This window comes from Rana temporaria, chromosome 1 (genome assembly GCF_905171775.1).
Source record: "Rana temporaria chromosome 1, aRanTem1.1, whole genome shotgun sequence".
Classification (NCBI taxonomy): domain Eukaryota; kingdom Metazoa; phylum Chordata; class Amphibia; order Anura; family Ranidae; genus Rana; species Rana temporaria.
In genome coordinates this window covers 118,333,976-118,357,598 of record NC_053489.1, presented here as the reverse complement: position 1 = coordinate 118,357,598, position 23,623 = coordinate 118,333,976, and positions in this window count along the sequence as shown.

Below are 23,623 nucleotides of genomic sequence, written 5' to 3'. Positions count from 1 at the left end.
CTAGGAGCCCCCATCGACGCCATTGAACAAGCAGTGGACGACTCTGCAGCATGCACCAATCAAAACACTGCATGCATCCAAACACTGCAAGAACAGCTTGAAACATCGCTTTCCATGATCGATGACTTAGAGAACAGGAGCAGACGTTGCAATTTCCACATCAGAGGTGTCCCGTAATCGATTGTCGATGTACAAGACATAAAAGATATCATCCCAGATATCCCGATCCACAGGCTTGAATTGGACAGGGCCCACAGAGCTTTGCAACCCCCTCGCCAGGACGCCTTCCACGAGATATAGTAGTCAAACCCCATTTCTATGCGGTGAAAGAAGAAATCATGAATAAATCTTGCAACTTGGACAATCTAGCCATACAAGGCAACAAAATACAAATATTTGCGGACATCTCCCCTGCCACAATTCAGAAGAGGAGATCCCTTAAACTCCTTCTAGACATTCTCACCCAAACATCGATCAAGTACCGGTGGACCTTTCCTTTCCGTCTTCAATTCCACTATAAAGACAAGTCTTACGGCTTCACCAACTTCCAAAATGGCGACGCCTACTTCTGCAACTCTGGTTTATTTCCTAATAAATCTCCCAGCGCCAAATAGACTGTTGCCCTAATGCCGCGTACACACGGTCGTTTTTTGTGATAAAAAAACTGACATTTTTAAAAACGTCATTTAAAATGACCGTGTGTGGGGAAAACGTTGTTTTATGTATTCTGAAAAACGACAAAAAATAATTCGAACATGCTTCAATTTTTTATGTCTTTTTTCAAAACGTTTTTTGTGTCATAAAAAATGACTGTGTGTGGGCTAAAACGACGTTTTAAACAATGTTTTTAAACCCGCGCATGCTCAGAAGCAAGTTATGATGCGAGCTTGAATGGAACAGAGTGCCGCCGTACGTGCTGAACGTAACCGCGCTTTGCTAGAGCATTTTGAAAAAATGATGGTGTGTAGGCAACGTCGTTTTTTAAAATGAAGTTTGAAAAACTTAGTTTTTCATTAAAAAAACAATGTTTTTTTACAAGACAAAAAACGACCGTGTGTACGTGGCATTACACCTCCAAGAGACCCCCACGAACAGTCCCCTCAACAGTCTGTGGATCAAACAACAGTCAAAGAGACACTGAGACTCTATACCACCCAGATGATCCAGTGACACGATCATCCATGATGGATCTACTCTTCTTCCTTCCGAGGACATTCTCCTACACCCACCTAGGCTTCCATTGCTATGGCCAAGCTTGTTTACCTTTCCCAACCTAGTCATATACACTTGGTAATATGTACTTTTTATATGTTCTTATCTCTGTTTTAATTTTAATCAAGGTCCTCCATCCAGATCGCTGGTCTATTCCAACAAACCGGTGGACCGCAATGGACTGGTATAGTTATTGTGCATGATTTCCCCTCTTCCCCTCGTTAACTTCCCTACCCCTTACTCCCCCCCATCCAACCCTCCCTTAACCCCCCACCCACCCCATCATCATCTCCTTCACCACCCCCCCAATCCCCCAATACTGTTCCCTATTAGGGAAACAACAAGCCTTTCCTTTTATGAAAAATATGTTCTACTACAGTTTAATGTTGTTTTAATATGTTTTTTCAATCAGCCTAGATACTTACCTCAGGGTCCAATATTCCCATTATTTACAGGGGGCCCCCGTGGTTTGAGCGGGACCACTTGCCACTCCATCTGCTGAGACCTAGAGGAGTCTTCCTCCCCTAGGAACACCAGGAATGCAACCCCTTTGTAGGTTGCCCCCACACCGAGCTCTATGTTTCTTAGAGTATCGGATCAGGTCTTGGCACGCCAAACCTGTCCCTCAGTAGCTAGGGACACTTTCTTCTTTCAAACCTTACTGGCTTTACTTTACCCTCTCTAACCTTTTCTCCCACCCCCCCCGGTGCACTCAAAGACAGCTTGCAGATCTTTGGCTCACACGTTGCTAAGCTCAAGCAACCGTTTCCAGACAGGATTACCCTTACCAGGGAACCAGGTAGGAACCTTTCAAATGTACATGCGCACCCCCCTTTAAATGAGGGAACGCCATGTCAAAGAGAATAATAACATAAAAATGAAGTAACAGTACATGATTTATTTATTACAATCTTAAATACATATCAGATATTTTGTATCAAATAGATAGGTAGTGACAAGACTTACTCTAAATATGCTGTTCATAGCATGCAATACAAAAATAAAAAACAGACATAACATATATACATGGTAAAATAAATCAATTAAAAAAACATATGAAATATAAACAGGTAACTGTTGGCATCTAGTGGCATTTCAGCCATTCATCGGGAGTGTTTTAAAGTAATTTACTGGAAAGAAAAATAAACAAGGATAAATAATAATGCCTATAAAGGCAGGGATGGAGACAGTTGGGAGACTTACTATACAGCCTTAAGGCCAGATCCGGTATCTTCCAAGGAAAAAGGGGGTTCGGGCATGATGTCTCCCCTGGGGTTGAGACGGGGGAACCCTCCAAGGATGGAGAAGAGCGCCCAGAGCATAACACGGTGGTCACAGCTTGATCCAAACTACTATGTGTGCACCTTGAGTGTATAGTGTTCCTAAAACAAGTGTATCAAAAAATATAAATAAATTAGAAAGTGTAAAAATAGTGTAGCAAAGTGTCTATGTGTTCCCATAAGGGGACTGCATGGGGAAATGTGTAAGGAACAAAACCAAACAAGTGAGGAAAAAACATACCAAGAGGTGGTGACTGAGCTCCCAGCGATAGTGGTGACCTGTGTGTAGGATCAGGTGTGTGGTTCCTTGTAATTGAGTCAAGCAAATGAACCATCGGCTACTCCAAGGCTAACAATGTCAACGTCATGCCTGACTGGTCATTCTACAAAAGGGAGGCGGGGAGGGGATTCCCAGCTGCGTGTGGTGGAGCCATTAGCAATGGGTTCCCCGCCCATTTGGATATACATCTCTGTCATCCCCAAACCCGGCAAAGACCCCAGCAAAGTAAGCAATTATAGACCAATTTTTTTAATTAATAACAATCTCAAGATCATGACAAAAATTCTTTCCAACAGACTGGATTCATTCATAGGATCTTTTGTGCACAAAGACCAAGTTGGCTTTATCCTGGGGAGGCAGGGACCGGACCAGATAATGAGAGAGGTAGACATCATATCCCTCCTCAGGTCAGGCTAGGATGGGAACCCCTCACAGGAAGGCTATCTCTTGTCCATAGACCTTCAGAAGGCCTTTGATACTGTCACCTGGCCCTATCTCTTCGCTACCCTCAAAGTGCGGCTTTGGAACACATTTCCTCACCTCATTAAAGGCCTTATACTCCCTACCCAAAGCTCAGGTTAGACTTCAGGGACACCTCTCTAAACCCATTTCCTATCACCAAAAGGAGCACAACAGGCTGCCCCCTTTCCCCCCTCCTCTTTGCACTAGCAATAGAAACTTTAGCCATAGCTATAAGAGGCCACCCAGACATTCATTGAGTCAATTGTGGCCCCTGAACGCACAAATGCACACTCTTTGCACACTCTTTGCGGATGATATCCTCCTATTCATCACTTCCCCCCTCATTTCGACCCCTAACGTCTTACAGCTACTAAACTGCTACTGGACTGCGGGTCAACATGTCCAAATCTACCAACCTCAATATCTCAATTCCATTACCCCTAGTATACAGACTAAAATCACACTTCCCATTTACTTGGAGTACTTCCTCCATCCCCTACCTAGGAGTTCACCTAACGGCCTCTATAGACCTACTTTATAAAAAAGAATTACTCACCCATGTTTAAGAAACTTAAGTCAGACCTAGACCAGTGGTCTTTATATAATCTGTCCTGGCTTAGCAGAGTAAACGCTATTAAAATGACCCTCCTTCCCAGGATCTTATATCTCTTCCGCTCCCTTCCCATACCAGTCCCTAAACTCCATATATCTAACCTCCAATCAGCAATAATTTGCTTTACTTGGGGTAAATTAAGTCACGCCTCTCTAAACAGATGCTCTTTCGACCCAGACAGAAAGGAGGCCTAGGGCTGCCTAACCTCTGGTGGTTTTACCAGGTGGCACAATTAACCCAATTATCTACCATATATTCCAGAGGCCCTAAACCAGACTGGGTGGGAATGGAAAAGCAAGCAGTCTCAAACTACACCGTAGACTTCCTTATCTGGCGACCCCTAAATCTAGGCCCCCTATCCTCTCCCCCACATTATCCCACTCGATCGCTTTATGTGACTCACTACATAAACTAAACTCTATAACCTCTTGATAGCAGCACCCCTTAACTCACATCTTCCACAATCCCCAATTCCCCCCCCCCGGGAATTGACATTAAGGCCTTTCAATGGTGGCTAGATAAATACCTCTACCAAATCGGACACTTCTTTAACTCCAACGTCCCCCTAAAACTTGGATACTGCACCGCTAAACTGCAAATGCTCTTCTCCGAAAAATGTTGCTTCCACTAAATATCACACTACTTACACACTTTCTCATCCAGAGGCATTCACCCCCTAACGGTTACTCCATAGGAGCAATGATGCTCCACGGCCATGGATGTGAAGGGAGGAATTTCCCTGATATACTCAGCACTGGCTGAACCATCTGAGAAAGCACCTTACATGCAAAGCTGGGAGCGTGACCTTGAGTTCGAGTGGGACCAATATTTAACTTAATCTGCAAAGTTACTGGACCAGTAGTTAACCAAGACCCAATAATAGCCCATCTGAACAGGAGAATTCCAAAAACCACGAAATACACCCAAATGCTGATCCACTTCATGTTACTTGGAGCTAAAATATTGATAACACAGGCCTGGAAGTCCCCCTCAGTTTCTTTTCATTTAACCAAGCAAAAAATGTATTGGATTATGTACCAAGAGAAAACTTCTAACACTATACAAACTTGAAACTTTCAAATGTATATGGGAACCCTGGGCCCATCATATCGGCATCTCTCTTTAGTCCATAACCATTCAACCTCAATGGCAACCCTCCTGGACCTGGACCCTCTTTCCCTCTTTCTTGACTGCTTCCCTCTTTTACTACAACCTGTCTATGCCTTTCCCCTCTTTTCTGTCTAATTCCCCATTACCCCCATTGGCCCTAACTAATGGGGATATGGATTATGATTGTAACATTCCCCCAATCTCCACTTCCATATGCTACTGTTTATTTACAGAGCGACTTTTAAGTTAACGCTCTATAGGGTGGACTTCCAGCCCTTGGGTCAAATGTTGAGAATGTTTCAAGGTTTTAGTTCTGACAAGTTCTAAGTCACAATATTCTTCACTCCGTAGGTGTACACTGTTACCTCTAATGGGCAATACAAGGTCTGCCTGGTGGCCTATGGCATAGATTGCTCCCAATAGGGGTGCCAGGGCGATTAGACAACTTGCGGCTGGAAGTCCGTGTTTCACAGTGTGTACCTTATAATTGTTCATTATTTAAGTTCTCCTTCATGCCTATCAAATATAAAGTTGTTTGCTCGTGTTTTGCGTGCTTTGTGAAAACGCTTGACAATTGTCATCTATATGTTTTATACCCTGCTACACCTTTTGCGTGAGTGACACTTTAACGCAATGTTACTCTTTATTCAACAATAAAGCTCTTTTGAAAAAAAAAAAAAAACTGTAGTGAGGAGGTGGATTTTGAAAGGGAGGCGAAAGCTCTACAACTACGATTACGGGAAAGAGGATACAGTAACAAAACTCTAAAAAGGGCCTACAACCGAGCAAAAACCCAAGGTAGGGAACAGCTTATCCATGGTCCTAAAGCCATCAAACCACAGAGTGAGGCTCATCACCCGATACTCTGGACAACAAAAACAAATCAAGGGCATCATGCAGAAAAAATGGTATCTATTAATGGCCGATCCTACCTTATCCAAATATATAAAAACATTAGAAGATCCAAATCCCTAAGAGACAACTTGGTTCATAGCCATCACCAAAACAAAAAAACAAGACAGGGTACACGTACTGGCACCTTTCCTTGCAATAAATGCAATTTGTGTAACTACATCTGTGGAGCCAATTAAATATTTTTACCCAATGGACGCACATTTAAACCACATTTTCTCGCCGATTGTCAATTGGTGGGAGTGGTATATCTAATGATGTGAGATTGCGGTGCCTACTATGTAGGCAAAACAAAAAGGCCATTTTTCCATCGTATTAGGGATCATGTGAGACTGGTCTCTAAATCCAAGATGGAGACTCCAATCAGCCGCCATATAGGCCTTTTTCATGACTTTGATCTGTCCAAAATGCATTTTTGTTCTTTGGAATACTTTCCAAAAAATTAGAGAAGTGGGGACAATGATATGTTATTAATACAACGAGAGGCCCGGTGGATTCATAATCTATCGGCCCTTAAATTGCCTGGACTGAACAATGCATTCAGTTTTATGCCTTTTCTATGAACATAACTTCTCAGTCCCTTCGCTCCATATCTACATATTTTATTCTTTGTATTTACTTTCAATACGTTTTTATTGAAAAAATGTTTTTCAAGTAGCAGATAACAAGGCTCGAAGCCCATAGCTGATGCAACAGCAACATATACGTTCATTACGTAGCAATGTAATCACAGTTGAAGCGTTCAAATCTTTTTAGAAGGCCTGGTGAGCCGAGTAATCGTAGAAAGTAACATAACAAAAGAAAAGAAGTATAAAAATACTATAAAACGGTAGAAATAAAGTACAAAAGTAAAATAAACAAACCAACAAACAAGCGCAACCCTCCGTCCGTCTTCCACCACACCAATGGAGGCAACAGCCAACGCATCGAAGAGTTAAAGAGTCAAATTCAAGGGAGTTTGTACCGCTCGTACCAATCAAACCATAGTTGCCACAGGGGGCGTATTTTATGTAAGGAATTTTGCGAGGAGGCGTATAGTAGTTCGTATGTGGCATGAGTATGGGTGGTCGTGATCACTTCCAGCAAGGAAGGGGGGTTTACTTGTTTCCAGTGGCGGGCGAGCACTAATCTCGCACTTAGGAGAATGTGTGTGGCTATTATTCTTTTGTCAGGGGGGAGAGACTCAATACCCAACGAGAGCAATGCCATACCCGGCTCCATTGGTAGTGGTAGACCCAGGACATCGAGTATAACCTGAAAAACATCCTTCCAGTATTTAGCCACCAAAGGACAAACCCAGAAAATATGGAACAGAGTTCCTAAGTTTCCACACAGCCTCCAGCAGCAGTTCGGGGCCTGTGGGGCGAATTTTGCTATTCTAGAAGGGGTTAAGTACCATCTTAATAAAATTTTCTGGTTAAGTTCCCATAAGTTCACACATTTTGTGGCTGTATATGTTATGTTAAAAGCCTTTTGCCACTGTTCAGCGGAATATGCTGTACCCCACTCCCTTTCCCACTCGAGTACTGCTGAAGATTTAGTAAAGACCTCTTTGTCATTAAGTAACATGTAGAACATGGAGATACCCCTAGTCTTGGCCGTAGGGCTAGTATAGAACAGGGTGACCTGCCATGGCAAGGAGATGGTCTTTATCGGATGAGTTCGTAAAAGGTGACTAATCTGTAAATAGTAGTAAACATCTTTAGCCGATAAGCCATATTCCAATTGAAGAGCACGAAATGATTTTAGGCCCGGGCCTATCATTATGTCCGTTACGTCTTTTATCCCTTTGGCCACCCATTCGTCCAGATTCACATTGGGAATTACGCTGGTCAGACACTGGATCGGGACAGGTACCTTCGAGCATACTTGTTGGTGAAAACTAAGAGAGGTAAATACCTCCCACCCCTGAAGTGACGCTAGAATCGTCGGGGAGAGCTCGTCCCGTTGCAGATTAACGCTACGAGACATTAAGAGGAAGGTGTATAGATCATGACCTGGTATCTGATAACTCTCTAATTCCGACCATCTCCTGTGCCCTGAGTTTGGAAACCATGCTTTAATTTGGGCTAGAAGAGTTGCTATGTAGTAGTCCCTTAGCTCTACCATGCCCACTCCTCCTGCTCGTCTAGATTTGACTAGTTTGGAAAATGCACAACGAGCCTTCCTGCCTTGCCATAAATATTTGCTGAGAAGTGATTGTGCGGCCCTGAAAAAGGATTTAGGCACTGGAATAGGAAGCGTTCTGAACATGTATATCATCTGTGGCAGTACCACCATTTTAAAGGTTGCCAACCTACCCGACCAGGATAATTCCGTTTTCGCCAGCTCCTGCAGTTTGTCTCTAAGCCTGTCTAGGAAGGGCGTGTAGTTGGCTCTGACCAAGGCGGAAGTTGTTGGTGTAAGGGTGATGCCTAAATATTTTATCCCTACCTTGTCCCAAGTATATGGAAAGGAGTTGGCTAGCTTTTTCTGTAGACCCTCACTTATGTTTAAGCCCAACATGTAGGATTTGTGTTCATTGACTTTATAATAAGACATTTGGCCAAACATTTGCAATACCTGATGTACCGAAGCCAGGGATCTCTCCACATCCGACAGTATCAATATTACGTCGTCCGCAAAAAGGCTGATCTTGTGTGTGGATCTGGGGGTTTTAAAACCAGAGATCTGAGGGTGATCGCGAATGTAACACGCCAGGGGTTCCATCACTAAGTTGAAGATCAGTGGGGAAAGCGGACAACCCTGGCGTGTGCCATTTGTAATTTGGAATGGTGTGGATAAAACTCCAGACGTGAACACCTGTGCCATCGGACAGGTATACAACGCCATAATGGCTGAGAATATTGATCCTGTAAAGCCAAAAGCACTCAGCACCTTAGCTAGGTAGCCCCAATGAAACCCTATCGAACGCCTTCTCTGCATCCAAAGCGAGGAGCAGAGAAGGCATTCTTGTTTTATTTAAGCAATGGATAATATTAATTAAGCGCCTAGTGGCATCTGACGTCTGGCGTCCCATTGTGAAGCCAGATTGGTCAGGATGCACCAGGCCTGGGAGAACTGTATTCAAACAAAGGGCAATGAGTTTGGCATATAGTTTCAAGTCTATATTAAGAAGCGAAATAGGCCGGAAATTTTGCGGCTCAGTCGGATCCTTCCCTGGCTTGGGTAAAGTAATAATCAATGCTTTCAACATTTCTGAGGGGAAAGACGCCGAGGCAACCGCACCATTGAATACTTCAACCAGATAGGGAGACAATATCATTTTAAATGTTTTGTAATATTCCCCTATAAATCCATCTGGACCTGGGGACTTGTTAGATGGCAGAGAATCTATGGCCTTCTGAACTTCCTGTGTGGAAAAAGGGGAGTTCAGCATCTGGAGTTGAGCAGCTGTAAGACGGGGGAGTGACAACCTGGACAAAAAATCATCTATCAGGGAAGGTTTAGGCTGATAGGTGTGGGGGTCCTTCTCGAGACTATAGAGGGAGGCATAGTAGCTGCTAAATGCATCCGCTATGTCTTTAGGATGGTAATGTTTAATTCTAGACGTGGGGTGGATAATAAAGGGTATTTTAGATTTATATCTGTAGCCGCGTAGTCGACGAGCTAAGATTTTGCCTGCTTTGTTACTGTTAGCGTAAAATTGGGCTTTAAGTCGTCTAGATGACTTCTCGAAGTCATCCAGAAGGCATAGTCTGAGGTCACATCGTAGCTTTGTGAGTTTGTTAGAGATCAAAAGAGATGGGGCCTTTTTATTCTGGTTCTCTAAAGCTTCAATTTCACTGGTCAAGTCTTTGATGCGCTTTTGCCTCTGCCTCTTTACCCCTGCCCCGATCTTAATAAATATTCCCCTCATGAAAGCTTTATGAGCATTCCATAAAACAGAACAGTCACCAACTGAGTTCTCATTAATCTCAAAGAATTCCTTCAAATGAACCTCCAGGGAGGCTTTCGAGTCCGGTAGTTGTAGGAGTGAGGGATTGGCCCTCCATACTGGACATGCACCCACTGAGAAAGCGTCAGATAGTGAGAGAGAGATAGACGCGTGGTCCGACCAGGTGATAGTATTGATGGCCGTTTTGGTAGTCTTGTTTAACAGGCCAAAGTCAATCAAAAATAAGTCAATCCTCGAATAGGATCTGTGTGGGGATGAAAAAAAGGTGAAGTCCTTTTCATCAGCATGGTGACACCTCCAGGCATCAAATAGACTGTTTTGTCATATTGTTTGCTGAAGCGAAGGGCCCACACGGGAGGGAGTGTGAGTAGAGTCCATAGGTCGGTCAGGGACCAGGTTGAAGTCCCCACAGACGAGCAAGGCGCCTTTCTTGACGCGCTCAACCTTTTTCATAAGTCTGTTAATGAAGCATAGTTGATGGCGATTTGGGGAGTATACATTGACCAGTGTGTATGTAACTGAGTTAATGTCACATATTATGATCAGGAATCTTCCATTGCTATCTCTGATTTCCTCATGTAGTTTAAAGGATACTGAGTCTCGTATAGCCGTAAGGACTCCCCGCTTCTTAATGTCGGCGCTCGCCGTGAAAACATGTGGAAAACTCCTGTGTGAGCATTGGGGTTGTGCTGAGATACAGAAGTGTGTTTCCTGGGCGCACAGAATGTCCCCCCCATGTCGCAGGGCTTCGGCCCACATTTCCTTACGCTTTGCGGGGTGGTTTAGTCCCTTAGCATTTATGGAGAGGAACGTCACTCCCATAGTACCTGAGTAGTATCATTGATATGAGAGCTCCATAATGGAGAGAGATGGGATGAAAATTGAGCAGACTCCTTCAATGTGTGTTTAGAACAGTCCCAGCATTTGTATAAGCATATAGTGAGTATAATCATAGTACTCACGTTTGTGAAGAAGGCCATACGGCTTTGGATTTTGTCGGTGACGGTGGTGCTCCATGGAGGTTCACAGATGAATCTAGGTAGTAGGTAGTGAGGTAATTGTTCAGTGGTTGGGATCTCAGATGAATCTTGGTGAGTGGCCAGCCGGCCCTCCGGGTGCGCTTCGGCGGACGGAAAAAAGCAAGACATGAGAACAAAACAAAATAAGTTGAAAAGTAAAATAGAAAAACAAGGTTGCAAATCCGGCATCATAGCCGCAACAAACATTTTAACTGAAGAACTGACCAATTGGTCAAGTGAGAACAACAGTATCTCAAAGTGCAGCAAGAGGCTGCTCAGGCACTATTGGGGGGGAAAAACGTTTGTGTTAGAGAAAGCCAAGCCCCTCCTCAGCGGGACTCAGTGCTGCGGTCGTGTAAGCCAGGCTTTAGGCGTGTTTCGTGGAGTTTTTGGCAGTGACCTTCGTCCACTCCTGGGTCACAGGTTTTGTTTTTTTCGCAGTGTCAGCATTGGTTGCTGCATCAGGGAGAATGTCCCATGCTCTGAGTAATGCCAGGCCCTCATCCAGCGAGTTCACCACATGGTTTCTGCCCTTTTTGGTAATAGTGATGCTGGTTGGAAGGCCCCATCTATATGTTATCTGATGATTTCTCAGTGCCTTAGTTATAGTAGCCAGATTCCTCCGTTTTTTCAGGGTGTACTGAGAAAGGTCGGCATAGAATTGCAATTGCTGATATTCTGACGGTATGTGGTCTTTGGACCGCATGACCGCCATTAATTGCTCCTTAACGTGAAAGAAGTGTACTCTCAGGATAACATCTCTGGGTATGTTTTCGGGAAGATAAGATGGTTTCGGGAGACGATGGATCCTGTCGATCGTAATGTCGATCGCTGTGAGATCTGGAAGTAGCTCTGAGAACATAGTGGTGGCGTAGGCTTTAAGCTCACTCTGCTGCACTGATTCAGGAACTCCTCTTATTTTTAAGTTGTTTCTCCTACTCCTGTCTTCCAAATCTGCTAATTTAGCCTTGACACCCTCCAACTCATCTTCTCCCTGTTCCTGGGCGTCTACTAGATCATTGATCGTGGTGGCGTATTCGCCCATTTTGGTTTCAACATGTTCCACCCTCGACTCCACTGCTTGTATGTTTTTGTGAAATTTATTCATGCAGGACATCATGTCTGCCTGGATGGTGCTTCTGAGGGAGAGCAGCATGTCTTTCAGCATGGTATCCATGACAGGCTGATTTGTGGTGGGGAATTTTTCGATTTGAGCAGGTAGTTCTCTCGTGTCGTCCCTGGAGTCAAGATCGGGTCCTGGCACTGGGCTGTATTGCGGCTCCTCCATCCTAAATCTAGCCTTTGCTGGACTGGCTGTTTGTGGAGTATCTGGACAAGATTGTGGGCTTCCCTGGGAATTACTGTGCCTGCTATGTAAGGCAGAGGAAAGGGGAGAAGAGTGAGCCGGGCGCACTGGTGTGGATGACACACCGGCGCCATTCCGCTTATCCCCATGCTGACTGAGCGGGAAGAATTCTGTCAGTTTGTGTGGTTTCCTGTCTTCCTTCCTTTTCCTTGTCATGGTTTGAGTGTTACCCAAGGGTATGGGAACTGGTCCCTGATCGTGTGGTTCGCCTGGTCTACTGTTTTGTGTTGCTAATTGTCCCGCCGGTATGGAGCTTCGCTATCAAGTGTCCATCTCTGTCCGCGGCTAGTCACTCCTTGAGAGGGCTACCCCCTTAAGCGGCAATGGCGTTGTAATGGACATCGGTTTATGCATCTGGAGTGGGGCAGCGGTATCGCAAGGCCTTTGGTTGCGTAGCAACAGCACTCCCCCTGCGCTCTCTAGATAGGTGGATTACTTTAAAACTTGTTTGGATGCTTTCTAGGATTAAGTCATACAGTGGTTAATGAATGAAGGAGCCCAGTAGACTATGGATGATTCCAACAAGGCACTAGTTAGGGGATAGGTGTAGCTCAATTTTCTGAGACGGCTGGGAGTGTTTGGAGTAGCAATATGTCCTCCAGGAGTAGGCCGAAGCCGCAGATTTTCCTGAGAGGGGGGGCTGATTGAGCTTGAGTCTATGAGGGCTTAGTGTAACCCCCCCCGAGCCTCGATCGTATCCCCACACCTGGCCGTAAGTTAGAGACAGTCCCGGGGTTAGTAGGACAGGGATAGGCCGGAGCCCGGCTACTCACTGTGACCCGCTGGAAGAAGATCCCGAACAGTGGGCTGCAAGATGTCGCTGCAGGGCTGGAACCTCGGGGCCTCTCCCCAGCTGGACGGGCAGATTGTGGCTTCCGGAGGGGCCTCGGATGGTGATGGAAGCGGCTCCCCCCTCCGATGGGTGAGATGCAGGTGTCACGGGCTCCGGAGGTAGTGTAGGCCGCAAGATGGCTACGCGGAACTCCACGCTCCACGACCGGGACTTCGGGGGATATCCCCAGCAGAGCAGGTAAGAAGCGGTCTCAGGGTGTGCCTCGTCCGTTGGTGTAGGCAGTGCTCCCCCGGGGTGGATAGGACACTGTCGCCGCGGGCCCCGGAGGTGGCGTAGGCCTCAAGATGGAGGCGGCGTGGAGCGAATCCCTCTCCGGTCACGACCCGGAATCCTAGGCAGCCGTGCTCCAAAAACACCCCGGACCAACCGCAGGTAGCCTCCCAAGGTAGGTGTTGTGCTGATGCTCGATTTGAGCGTGGATTAAGGCGAGGATGGCGGTGGATGTGCTCTGCCAGAACGGAGCTCAGCCTCCACACGTCCTCCCTGCTTCACGTTCGGACACGCCCCTTATTCTTTGTATTTAGATATACCATATGGGTTTCTGTTGTGTTTGCTTTTTTTGTTGCCAATACTGCTGTCTCTTTAACTTGCCCTCTGATCTGATATGTAACTGTAAAATCTATGTTCTGTTTATATTCAGTTGGGGATATACTGTAGGGAGAGCTGTGTCTCTCTGTACATGGGAAGCTGAAAATGTGTGCCTTAAAATCCAGATGACAACATATAAATGTATCCTATTTTTCTGTAAGGCTTCAGAAATGCATCAACAAATGGTTGAAATTGGCTGGTAATTGAATGGAGAGTAGTGACCAAAAAGTAACCATATGGACACCTCGGGCACTGGTGGCTGTCTTCTGTTTAGTCAGTCATTGATAGTGTAGCCAGAGCTCTAAAGCACTGTAGTCTCATGTCCCTATATTTCTCTATTCCATCTATACAGAAGGATAGGTGCTCTATGAGCACTTTCCTTCTGGGTGAGAAACATTAATGCCCGCCCCAGCGACAGGGTGGTGATGTAGATGTGGGCTCAGATCCGTCCCCTGTAATGTAAGGGCATTTTTTAACCTTCAAGATGGCAGAATTGGTGATCGCGCCGCCACGGAGATTCTGGACATGCGCAATAGTGCCTTTGATGCTTCCACGTCCTGCCAATGATGTCATGCGCGGTGGCACCGAGCCACCCTGGAACTTATGCTAGTGAGAGAGCGGTGTTTGTCTGTCCTCTGGTCTCTCCCCTTTTTTCCGCCTTGCTTTCCTAGCAAATCTTGTGGGACTTTTGCTACATGTAAGTACTATTTCTTGCTAGCTACAATACATTTTCTGTTTGATCCACCTCCGTGATGAGATTCTGCAGACCTGGGTTTCTGGTATGGGAGGGCACTTGATCTGGGCTATCATGTTTAAACCCTCCTTTCCATTTTTTTTAGTTCCATGAACCCCCAGTGCCTTTCCTTATGCAGACTCATGAATGTGGATGATCAAGTATTAAAAATTACCGTTTTTTTGGGAGCATTGGGCCTGATCCACAAAAGGATCTGATACGCCGTCGTATCCCTGCTTCTATCTATGGAACTGATCCACAGAATCAGTTTCTCATAGATAGGCAGAAGATCCAACATGTGTAAGGGACTTACACTGTCGGATCTTAGGATGCAGTACCGCGGCAGCCGCTGGGGGCATTTCTCGTCGAAATCCAGCGTCGGGTATGCAAATTAGCACTTACGGAGATCCACAAAGCTTTTACGCTTCGTTTTTTCTCCGTAAGTATTAGTTTGCCGTCGCAAAATTAGGGCTGCTTTTACAAAGTGTAAACTGTTTACACCTTGTAAAAGTATACCCTTCTATCCCGCGCCTAATTTAAATGGGACTCGCCCCATTAGATTAGGCACGCCTTGCGCCGGACGGATTTAAGTTACACCGCTGAAAATTTCTAGGTAAGTGCTTTGTGGATCAGGCACTTAGGTAGAGATTTTGCGGCGGTGTAACTTAAATGGCAAAAGTTAAGTTACGGCCGTTTTTTGTGGATCAGGCCCATTGATTTTAATAATGCTTAAAGTGAAACAATAAAAGTAAAATATTCCTTTAAATTTCGTACCTGGGGGGTGTCTAATAGTATGCCTGTGTGGGGTTCCCCCCCAAAATCCATACCAGACCCTTATCCAAGCATGCAACCTGGCAGGCCGCAGGAAAAGAGGGGGCGAGAGAGTGCCCCCCTCCTGAACCATACCAGGCCACAAGCCCTCAACATGGGGAGGATGTCCCCATGTTGATGGGGACAAGGGCCTCATCCCCACAACCCGGCTTGTGGTTGTGGAGGTCTGCGGGCGGGGGGCTTATCAGAATCTGGAAGCCCCCTTTAACAAAGGGGAACTCCAGATCCCGCCCCCCCCCCTATGTGAATTGGTAACGGGGTGTGTCAAAATGTTGAAAACCACAGGAGACATTTTGGGACAAGTCCTTTATTAAAAATAAAAAAATTATAAAGAAAAAAAGCTTCCAACGATGTAATCCTGTCTCGAGCGATCCGGAAACAATAAAAAACCTGCCGCTACGAACGATACCGCCTCATAGGAGGCACCCAGCCAAATGACGCTCTCTCAATGTGACAGTTCTTTTATAGCTAAGGGCGGGGCTATCCGTCACATGCACGGGTGACCCTGCCCCCTCTCTGACGCAAGGAGATAGCCCGGGGTTACCCATTGACGGGATGACGTGTACGGATTTGTTAAAGGGGGCTTTCAGATTCCGATATGGCCCCCTGCCCGCAGACCCCCACAACCACCGGGCAAGGGTTGTGGCGATGGGGCCATCCTCCCCATGTTGATGGCATGTGGCCTGATACTATTCAGGACGGGGCCACTCTCTCATTCCCCCTATTTTCCTGCGGCCTGCCAGGTTGCATGCTCAGATAAGGGTCTGGCCTTGATTTTTGGGGGGAACCCTGTGTCATTTTTTTTAAATGGTGCAGGGTTCCCCTTAATATCCATACCAGACCTGAAGGGCCTGATATGGAATTTTGGGGGAACCACCACGCATTTTTATCGGAAATGTATTTATAATTATTCCATCTCTGGCCAAACCTCTGACAAATATGACAAGGAAGGACGGCAACCCAAATAATTGGTCCCCGGATTCCATTAAAGCCTTTGAATCCCTCAAGGCCGCTTTTGCTATTGTTACGTACCTGGGTGTGAGCCTGATGCGTGGAGGGAGACCTCCCGTACAACCCCGGCTCGGAGACCACTGGAATGGGGACAGTGGTGGTAGGAGCGCGGTGGGGTACAGGTGCCTGTTCTGGTTGTTGCTGCTGGGGAGATGGGAACCGAGAGACAGGAAGCAGATGATGCAGGTTTGCAGACTTAGTGGATGCAGGTCAGCAGATCCGTGGATGCAGGTCAGCAGAGCCGTGGATGCAGGTCAGCAGCGCAACAGGTGCAGGTGAGCGGAGTCAGGCAGGTCGGGTCATACACTTGGAGTCATAGCAGAAGCAATAGGCAGAAGAGTAGTCAGAGTCCAGGCCGGGTCTTGGCAACGGGTAATCAAGCAGGGAACAGAGCAAGGTCAACAAGCCGGAGTCAGGATTGGAGCAGGAAGCAGAGTCAGGAAGCGGGTCATACACTTGGAACAGAATGCTTTCAAACAGCAACAGGAGCTCAGGGAACAGATGCAGATCAAGCCGCGAGGTACAGCATCACCACAGTGTCTTTTATAGGCTTGCTGGGCGCCAAACGGCTGTTTAGGTACGTTGTTGACGCATGCGCGCAGGAGCGTGCAACGGTTGCATAACTGAGTGCAAGGTCCGTGGTTGGCGCCTGCGCGCAGGCGCGTGCCGAGGGGAGCGAACAGTACGTACCTGACAGCTATGATCCTGTGCTGGCACATCCTGATTTTACGTAACCCTTCATTCTTGAAGTTGATGCATCTGAGACTAGAGTAGGCGCTCTCCTGTCTTAACGCCCTACCTCTGAGAGTTCTATGCATCCCTGGTTACTTTTTTCTAAGAAATTGTCTCCTGCAGAATGCAAGTACGAGTTTGAGGACAGAGAATTATTAACCATCATTTTAGCTCTTAAAGAATGGAGGCATCTCCACGGGGGCACTATTGTGCTAGTCCTCATTTTGACTGACCATAAGATTTAAAAAATTTTGTCTAAGGCAAAATGTTTACCTCCCAGAAGGGCACGGTGGGCCCTTTTTCTGTCAAGCTTCAATTACATAGTTGCATTCTTACCCATTATGCAGAATATAAGGGTTGATGCATTGTCGCAGCAGTTCTCCTTCTTTTCAAAGATGGAGTCTGTTCCTACTCCTGTAATACCTCTGGACTGCATTTTAGCCACAATTGCCACTAGTCTCACTTCACCTTTGGGTGAGAGAATTCTGTCCTCTCAGATCCATTTTCCTCCTGAAAAACCTCATGATTTCTGCTTTATCCCCAAAAATCTCTGCACTGCTTTGTCAGACCTACCATTCTCCTAAAGCAGCTGGGCACCCAGGGAAGAATCAACTCATATGGTCTATGTCTCAAAAATTCTGGTGGCCCACGCTGATGTAATCACCTTTTTTAACCACTTGTCCCGTGTATGTTCAAAATACTATGACACCTTCTAGTGGGCCTCTGTCATGATCTGTGTTATGACTTCGGTCACCTGCTGGTGGCACTATTGCTTCCAGCAACAAAGGGTGTAATTCTGGTGGCCACCAGCGGGTGTCTCCCAGTAGATTGACTCTTCATTAATCAAGCTGCTCTTGATGTGAGCTGCGGGAAGTATATAAGCCCGCCCTTCACTGAGGTTCATTGCTTCAGTATCCTCTCTGCAAGCCTTGTCCCTGCCTGACCTGATCCGTTGCCTGAATCTGTTCCTGATCCGCTTCCTGCCCTGCACTCTGTTTCCTGTATCCTGTACCCAGTCCCTGAGTCTTATCCCCTGATTCCTACTTCCAGCTTCCCCTTGCTACTGCTCCCTCCATCTGGCCACCTGTTCCCCCTTGTCTCTCATCCCTGCCTTGATTATGTATATGTGCTCCTGTTCTTGTATATATTAGTTAGATAGTTAGATTTGGTGTTTTGGGGTTTGCTGTGTTTTCTTGTATTTATTTCTTATATGCATTGCTTGTTTTTGATCTGCTGATGTTTGATTTGCACGTGTGCCTTTATCTTTAATAAATATATATTTTTCACCTACTTTTGTGCCTGATTCCTTAAGTGCAGCCCACTGATCTGTTTAACCTGTGCTGGATGCCTGTTTTAGGCATTCCTGACAGAATACTGAAGCCCTGAACCTCAGTGAAGGGCAAGCTAATATAATTCCAGCAGCTCACATCAAGTGCAGCTTGATTAATGAAGAGTCCATCTACTGGGAGACACCCGCTGGAGGCCACCAGAATTACACCCTTTATTGCTGGAAGCAATAGTGCCACCAGCAGGTGACCGAAGCCATAACAAGGATCATGACATTGATGTGCCTGCTCCTGTGCCTGCTGCCCAGTCTGAAGTTTCAGTACCTGCTGCCCGGTTTGAAGTTCCAGTACCTGCTATACCATCCAATGCACCTGCTGTTCCACCTGTTGTGCCAGCACCTGCTGTAATGCCTGATGTGCCAACACCTGTGCCTGCTGCCCAGTCTGAAGTTCCAGTACCTGCTATCCAGTTCGATGAACCTGCTGTTGTGCCAGCACCTGCTGTGCTGCCTGATGTGCCAGCGCCTGTGCCTGCTGCCCAGTCTGAAGTTCCAGTACCTGCTGCCTGGTTTGAAGTTCCAGTACCTGCTATTCAGTCCAATGCACCTGCTGTTTAGCCTGTTGTGTCCGCTGTCCAGTCTGATGTCTTGGTCCCCGCTGTCCAGTCTGATGTCTCGGTGCCTGGCTTCCAGTCTAAAGTCCCACTGCCTGGCTTCCAGTCTGATGTCCCGGTGCCTGGCTTTCAGTCTGATGTCCTGGTGCCTGGCTTCCAGTCTGATGTCTCGGTGTCTGGCTTCCAGTCTGATGTGCCCGCTTTTCAGTCCGATGTGCCTGCCTTCCAGTCTGATGTCCTGGTACCTGCCCTCCAGTCTGATGTGGCTGCCTTCCAGTCTGATGTGCCCACTTTCCAGTCTGAAGTGCCCACCTTCCAGTCTGATGTGCATGCCTTCCAGTTTGATGTTCCAGTGCCCGCCTTCCAGTCTGATGTGCCTACCTTCCAGTCTGATGTGCCTGCCTTCCAGTCTGATGTCCTGGTGCTGCCCTCCAGTCTGATATGCCCACTTTCCAGTCTGACGTGCCTGCTTTTCAGTCTGATGTACCCGCCTTCCAGTCTGATGTCCCGGTGCCTGCCTTCCAGTTTGATGTGCCCGCTTTCCAGTCTGAGGTTCCGGTGCGCACTTTCCAGTCTGATGCGCCTGTGTCAGGGCACTGCCCTTTACGGTCACATTCCCCAGTTGGCTCTGGGTGGAATTGAACCTAGGACCTATCCATTATAAGTCCAGCTCTTTGCATCTGAGCCACTGCTCAAGTGTTAGTTTGCTTGCTGTCCGTTGGAACCTGGTCCTGAACCTGTACTTCTGTGGACCAATCAGTGGCCAGTGCGGCCTATTTAAGCCAGCCCCTTCCTCCTTGCAAATTGCTGGTTCGTTGTCAGTGTTTGGAGTATTTGCTACTGGAAACCTTATCTGTGGATATCCTGTTTTACCTGACCTTTGGCTTGCTCTCTGGATTGCTGCTCTCCTCAACCCTGTGACCCCGGCTTGAACTTTGGACTATCTGACTTCTCAACCCCTTGACCTCGGCTTGTTCTCTGGATTATTCTTCAGCCTTGTCCCTGTTTGAGAACCTTCTGTTTGGACTATTTCCTGTGTGCTTCTGAACAGCCTCCAGTGAGCTTCGGCTATCCAGTTCCCGGTCCACCTTGGATTCCCTCCTGCCACTGGACCCGGTGCCTCTTGGTGCGTCCTTCCTTCTGTCTCAAACACCAGTGGGTGGATCGCATTGAGTCGCAAAGGTGAGCCGCCCTTGGCATCTCGGCCTCGGTAAGTAACGTTCCTGACAGCCTGCTTTCCAGTCTGATTTTCCCGCTTTACAGTCTGATGTGCCCACTTTCCAGTCTGGTGTCTCAGTGCCTGCCTTCCAGTCTGATGTGCCCGCTTCCCAGTCTGATGTCCCAGCGCCCACTGTCTTGCTTAATGATCCAATGTTTGATCTGCTTAGTGATCCCGTACCTGGTATCCAGCCTGACGATCCAGTTCCTGATTGTCTCATTTCTGATACCCTGCCTGGTGGTCCCTTTACCGCTGCCCAGCCTGATGATCCTGAGCTTGCTGCCCAGCCTGATGACTCAGAGCTCGCTACCCAGCCTTATGATCCGGTGCCCTCTGCCCAGCCTGCTGTCATGGTACCTGTTAAACCAGTTCCTGAGGCTCAGCTTGCCACTGATTCTCCCCTGTTTGATTTTTAGCCTAACTGTGATGCGCTTTCTAATTATCTCCAATTATGGTGAACTATGGGTTCCAGCCATCCATGTTGCCTGACACATTTGTTACCGCAAGGAATTCCTGCGTTAGAGGAACATCTTCTGGATCTCCGTTCCACTTGGGTGCAGGTTGAAGATTCCTTGAAATGCGCCAGGGATAGGTACAGTCTCTATGCTGACTGCCGACGCCTACCAGTGCCTACCAAATTGGTGAGAGGGTCTGGCTGTCTTCTCATAACCACTGACTCTGTGTTCCCTCGCTAAAACTGGTGCCTCGGCATATTACTCCGTAGGTTTAACCCAGTGGCCTATGCATTAGATCTTCCTTTCCAACAAGCGTATTTCCAATGTATGTTCCATGTTTCCTTATTAAAAACTTTGGATGTGCAATTGCTATACCACCTCGGTACCACACCCTTACCTGGTTCAAGTTGACAACCATGAGGATAATGAAATACAATCTATCATTGACTCCCATAGGTTTTGTGAACGCATAGGATACCTTGTTCATTGGAGGGGTTACAGACCGGAGAAATGCTCTTGGGTCTCATCCTCAGGTGTACATGCTCCTGCCCTACTTTGTGCTTTCCATAGATGTTTTCCTCCCCAATCCTGGTTTCCCCCCAGGGGGAGGGATCATTGAGTAAGGAGAACTGTCAGAGCTGGGCTCCTGCTATTTACGAACAGCTCTTTTTTTGTGTGCACAGATGCTGCTCAGCTGTCAGTTAATTACCAGCCATTCATTGTTTCCACCGTGACTCACCAGGTTACCATTACCTGACCCATTATTCCAGCCTACAGCCAACCCTTAATGGCTATTTAAACAGTTTTTCTATTTTCCTCCATACCCTCATGTGGTCAACATTTCCAGTGTGTACCTGCTGTGTTTCATTGTATGACTTGGCCTGGCTGACTTCTCTTCTGATTCCTGTTCCTGATTTTTATTTTATGAAAATAAATACATTTTATTAGCTATTTGCACTATGGTTCTTTCCTCTTTCCTCCTATACAGTATGATCGACACCACGCTGAGAGCTATGCATTTGGAGTGTACAGCCAGTGAGAGCGGTGCCACTTATAACACTGCAAATCGCATATAGACCTCCTTTAACCACTTAAGGACCGCCGCATTTACATATACGTCGGCAGAATGGCACGGACAGGCACATCCACATACCTGTACGTCCCTGCTTAGACGTGGGTCGGGGGTCCGATCGGGACCCCCCCGGTACATGCGGCGGTTCCCGTGGCTGTCCGAGCGATCCGGGATGAGGGGGCGGCTGTTTGTTTTTGTCCGCCCCCTCTGGATCGCTCCCAGCCAATCCGCGCGCTCCCCCGTGTGTCACTGCCTCTGCCTGTGTAAACACAGGAAGAGGGAAGTGATGTGATCTCTCCTCTCGGCGGTATTTTCAACCGCCGCTGAGGAGAGATCACATCACACAGTGAGTCTGCACAACACTACACTGACACCAGTACACGCAGGCACATTAACCCCTTGCGATCACCCCCCCACCCCCCTGTCACAGTGTCACTGAATGCAGTGATCATATATGTACTGATCACTGCATTTAGTGTCAGTGTGACAGGCAGTTAGTGTTAGGTCCAGGGTAGCCCCCGTACCCCCCCTAATAAAGTTTTAACCCCTTGATCACCGCCCTAGTTAACCCTTTTACTCCCTATTGCCAGTGTCACTAAGCGATCATTTTTCTGATCGCTGTATTAGTGTCGCTGTTCCCGCTAGGTAGCTATTTTTTTTTTATTGCGATTTTTTTTTTTACTAAAGACATGTGGCTGAATACATTTTGGCCTAAATGTTTGACTAAAATTTAGTTTATTTGATTTTTCTTATAACAAAAAGTAAAAAATATTGATTTTTTTTCAAAAATGTCGCTCTATTTTTGTATATAGCGCAAAAAATTAAAATCGCAGAGGCGATGAAATACCACCAAAAGAAAGCTCTATTTGTGGGAAGAAAAGGACGCAAATTTTGTTTGGGAGCCATGTCGCATGACCGCGCAATTGTCTGTTAAAGCGACGCAGTGCCGAATTGTAAAAACCCCTTGGGTCATTTAGTAGCATATTGGTCCGCTCCTTAAGTGGTTAAATAGTAAGGTCCTTTCAAGCAGGTGAGAAGATATATATATATATATATATATATATATATATATATATATATATATATATATATATATTTAAAAGAAAAGATGGACTCATGTAAATTTATATATTATATATAGATGATTTTTACATTGTTTTCAGGTATTTATTTATGCACTATAATTTGAATGCACTTTATTGAAGAACTTTTTTGTGACTATATTTAAAAAGCAGACCTAGCTTTTTTGGGTGCAAAGTTGGCTTTAAGAGTAAGGGGTTATCTTTATGTTTTAGGGCTTGGGTGAAGGAGGGGTTACACAGCACTTTACATAATGTATATTCATGTCACCCTCAAGTAGATACAACCTAAGGTCCCTTATCTCACATATTTGGACAAATCTGCAGGAGCCAATTACCAACCAGCAAGTATTTGGAGTGTGGGAAAAAACACTCAGTGAGAATATGCAAACTCCAGATAGGGTCCTGGGTGAATTCAAATCAAAGGCCTAGTGCTGCAAGGCAGACGTGCTAACCCCAAGACATTGTGCTGTCATAAACCAAAAATGCCAGTTAACTAAAACAGTCTAAGACATGTCTCTGAAAGAGTGTGTTGGGTGGATAATAATTTATCAGATGACTTAAGTCTTTCTTTCCTTAGCCTCTCTTGAGCCAAAAATCAATAACAACACAAAACATTAAGTCACAGTCAATGAACATTATGCTTAAATGTGTTAATCTGTGTTGCTGAACCTTGAAGATCTAATGTACAGTACTGCAATAATCCTTTAAACACCAAAGCTGAGCAGTGAGCACACTTCAGAGGATCTATCTGAATGTCCAGGCACATGGCTATCTAAATGTCTCTTTGTTATGATAATCCACTTCCAGAAAGTGATCCATATCCTGTGAACAATAAGTTTGTTGCATAGTTACTATGCATCTAAAGAATAGGGGTTGATTTACTGAAAGCAAGTAAGCTGCTCACTTTGCAAGGGCATTTGCACTTTGCAAGATCATTTTCCTTTAGCTTAATGAATGTGGAGAAGCCGTGCTCACTTTCATCATCCAATCATGTAC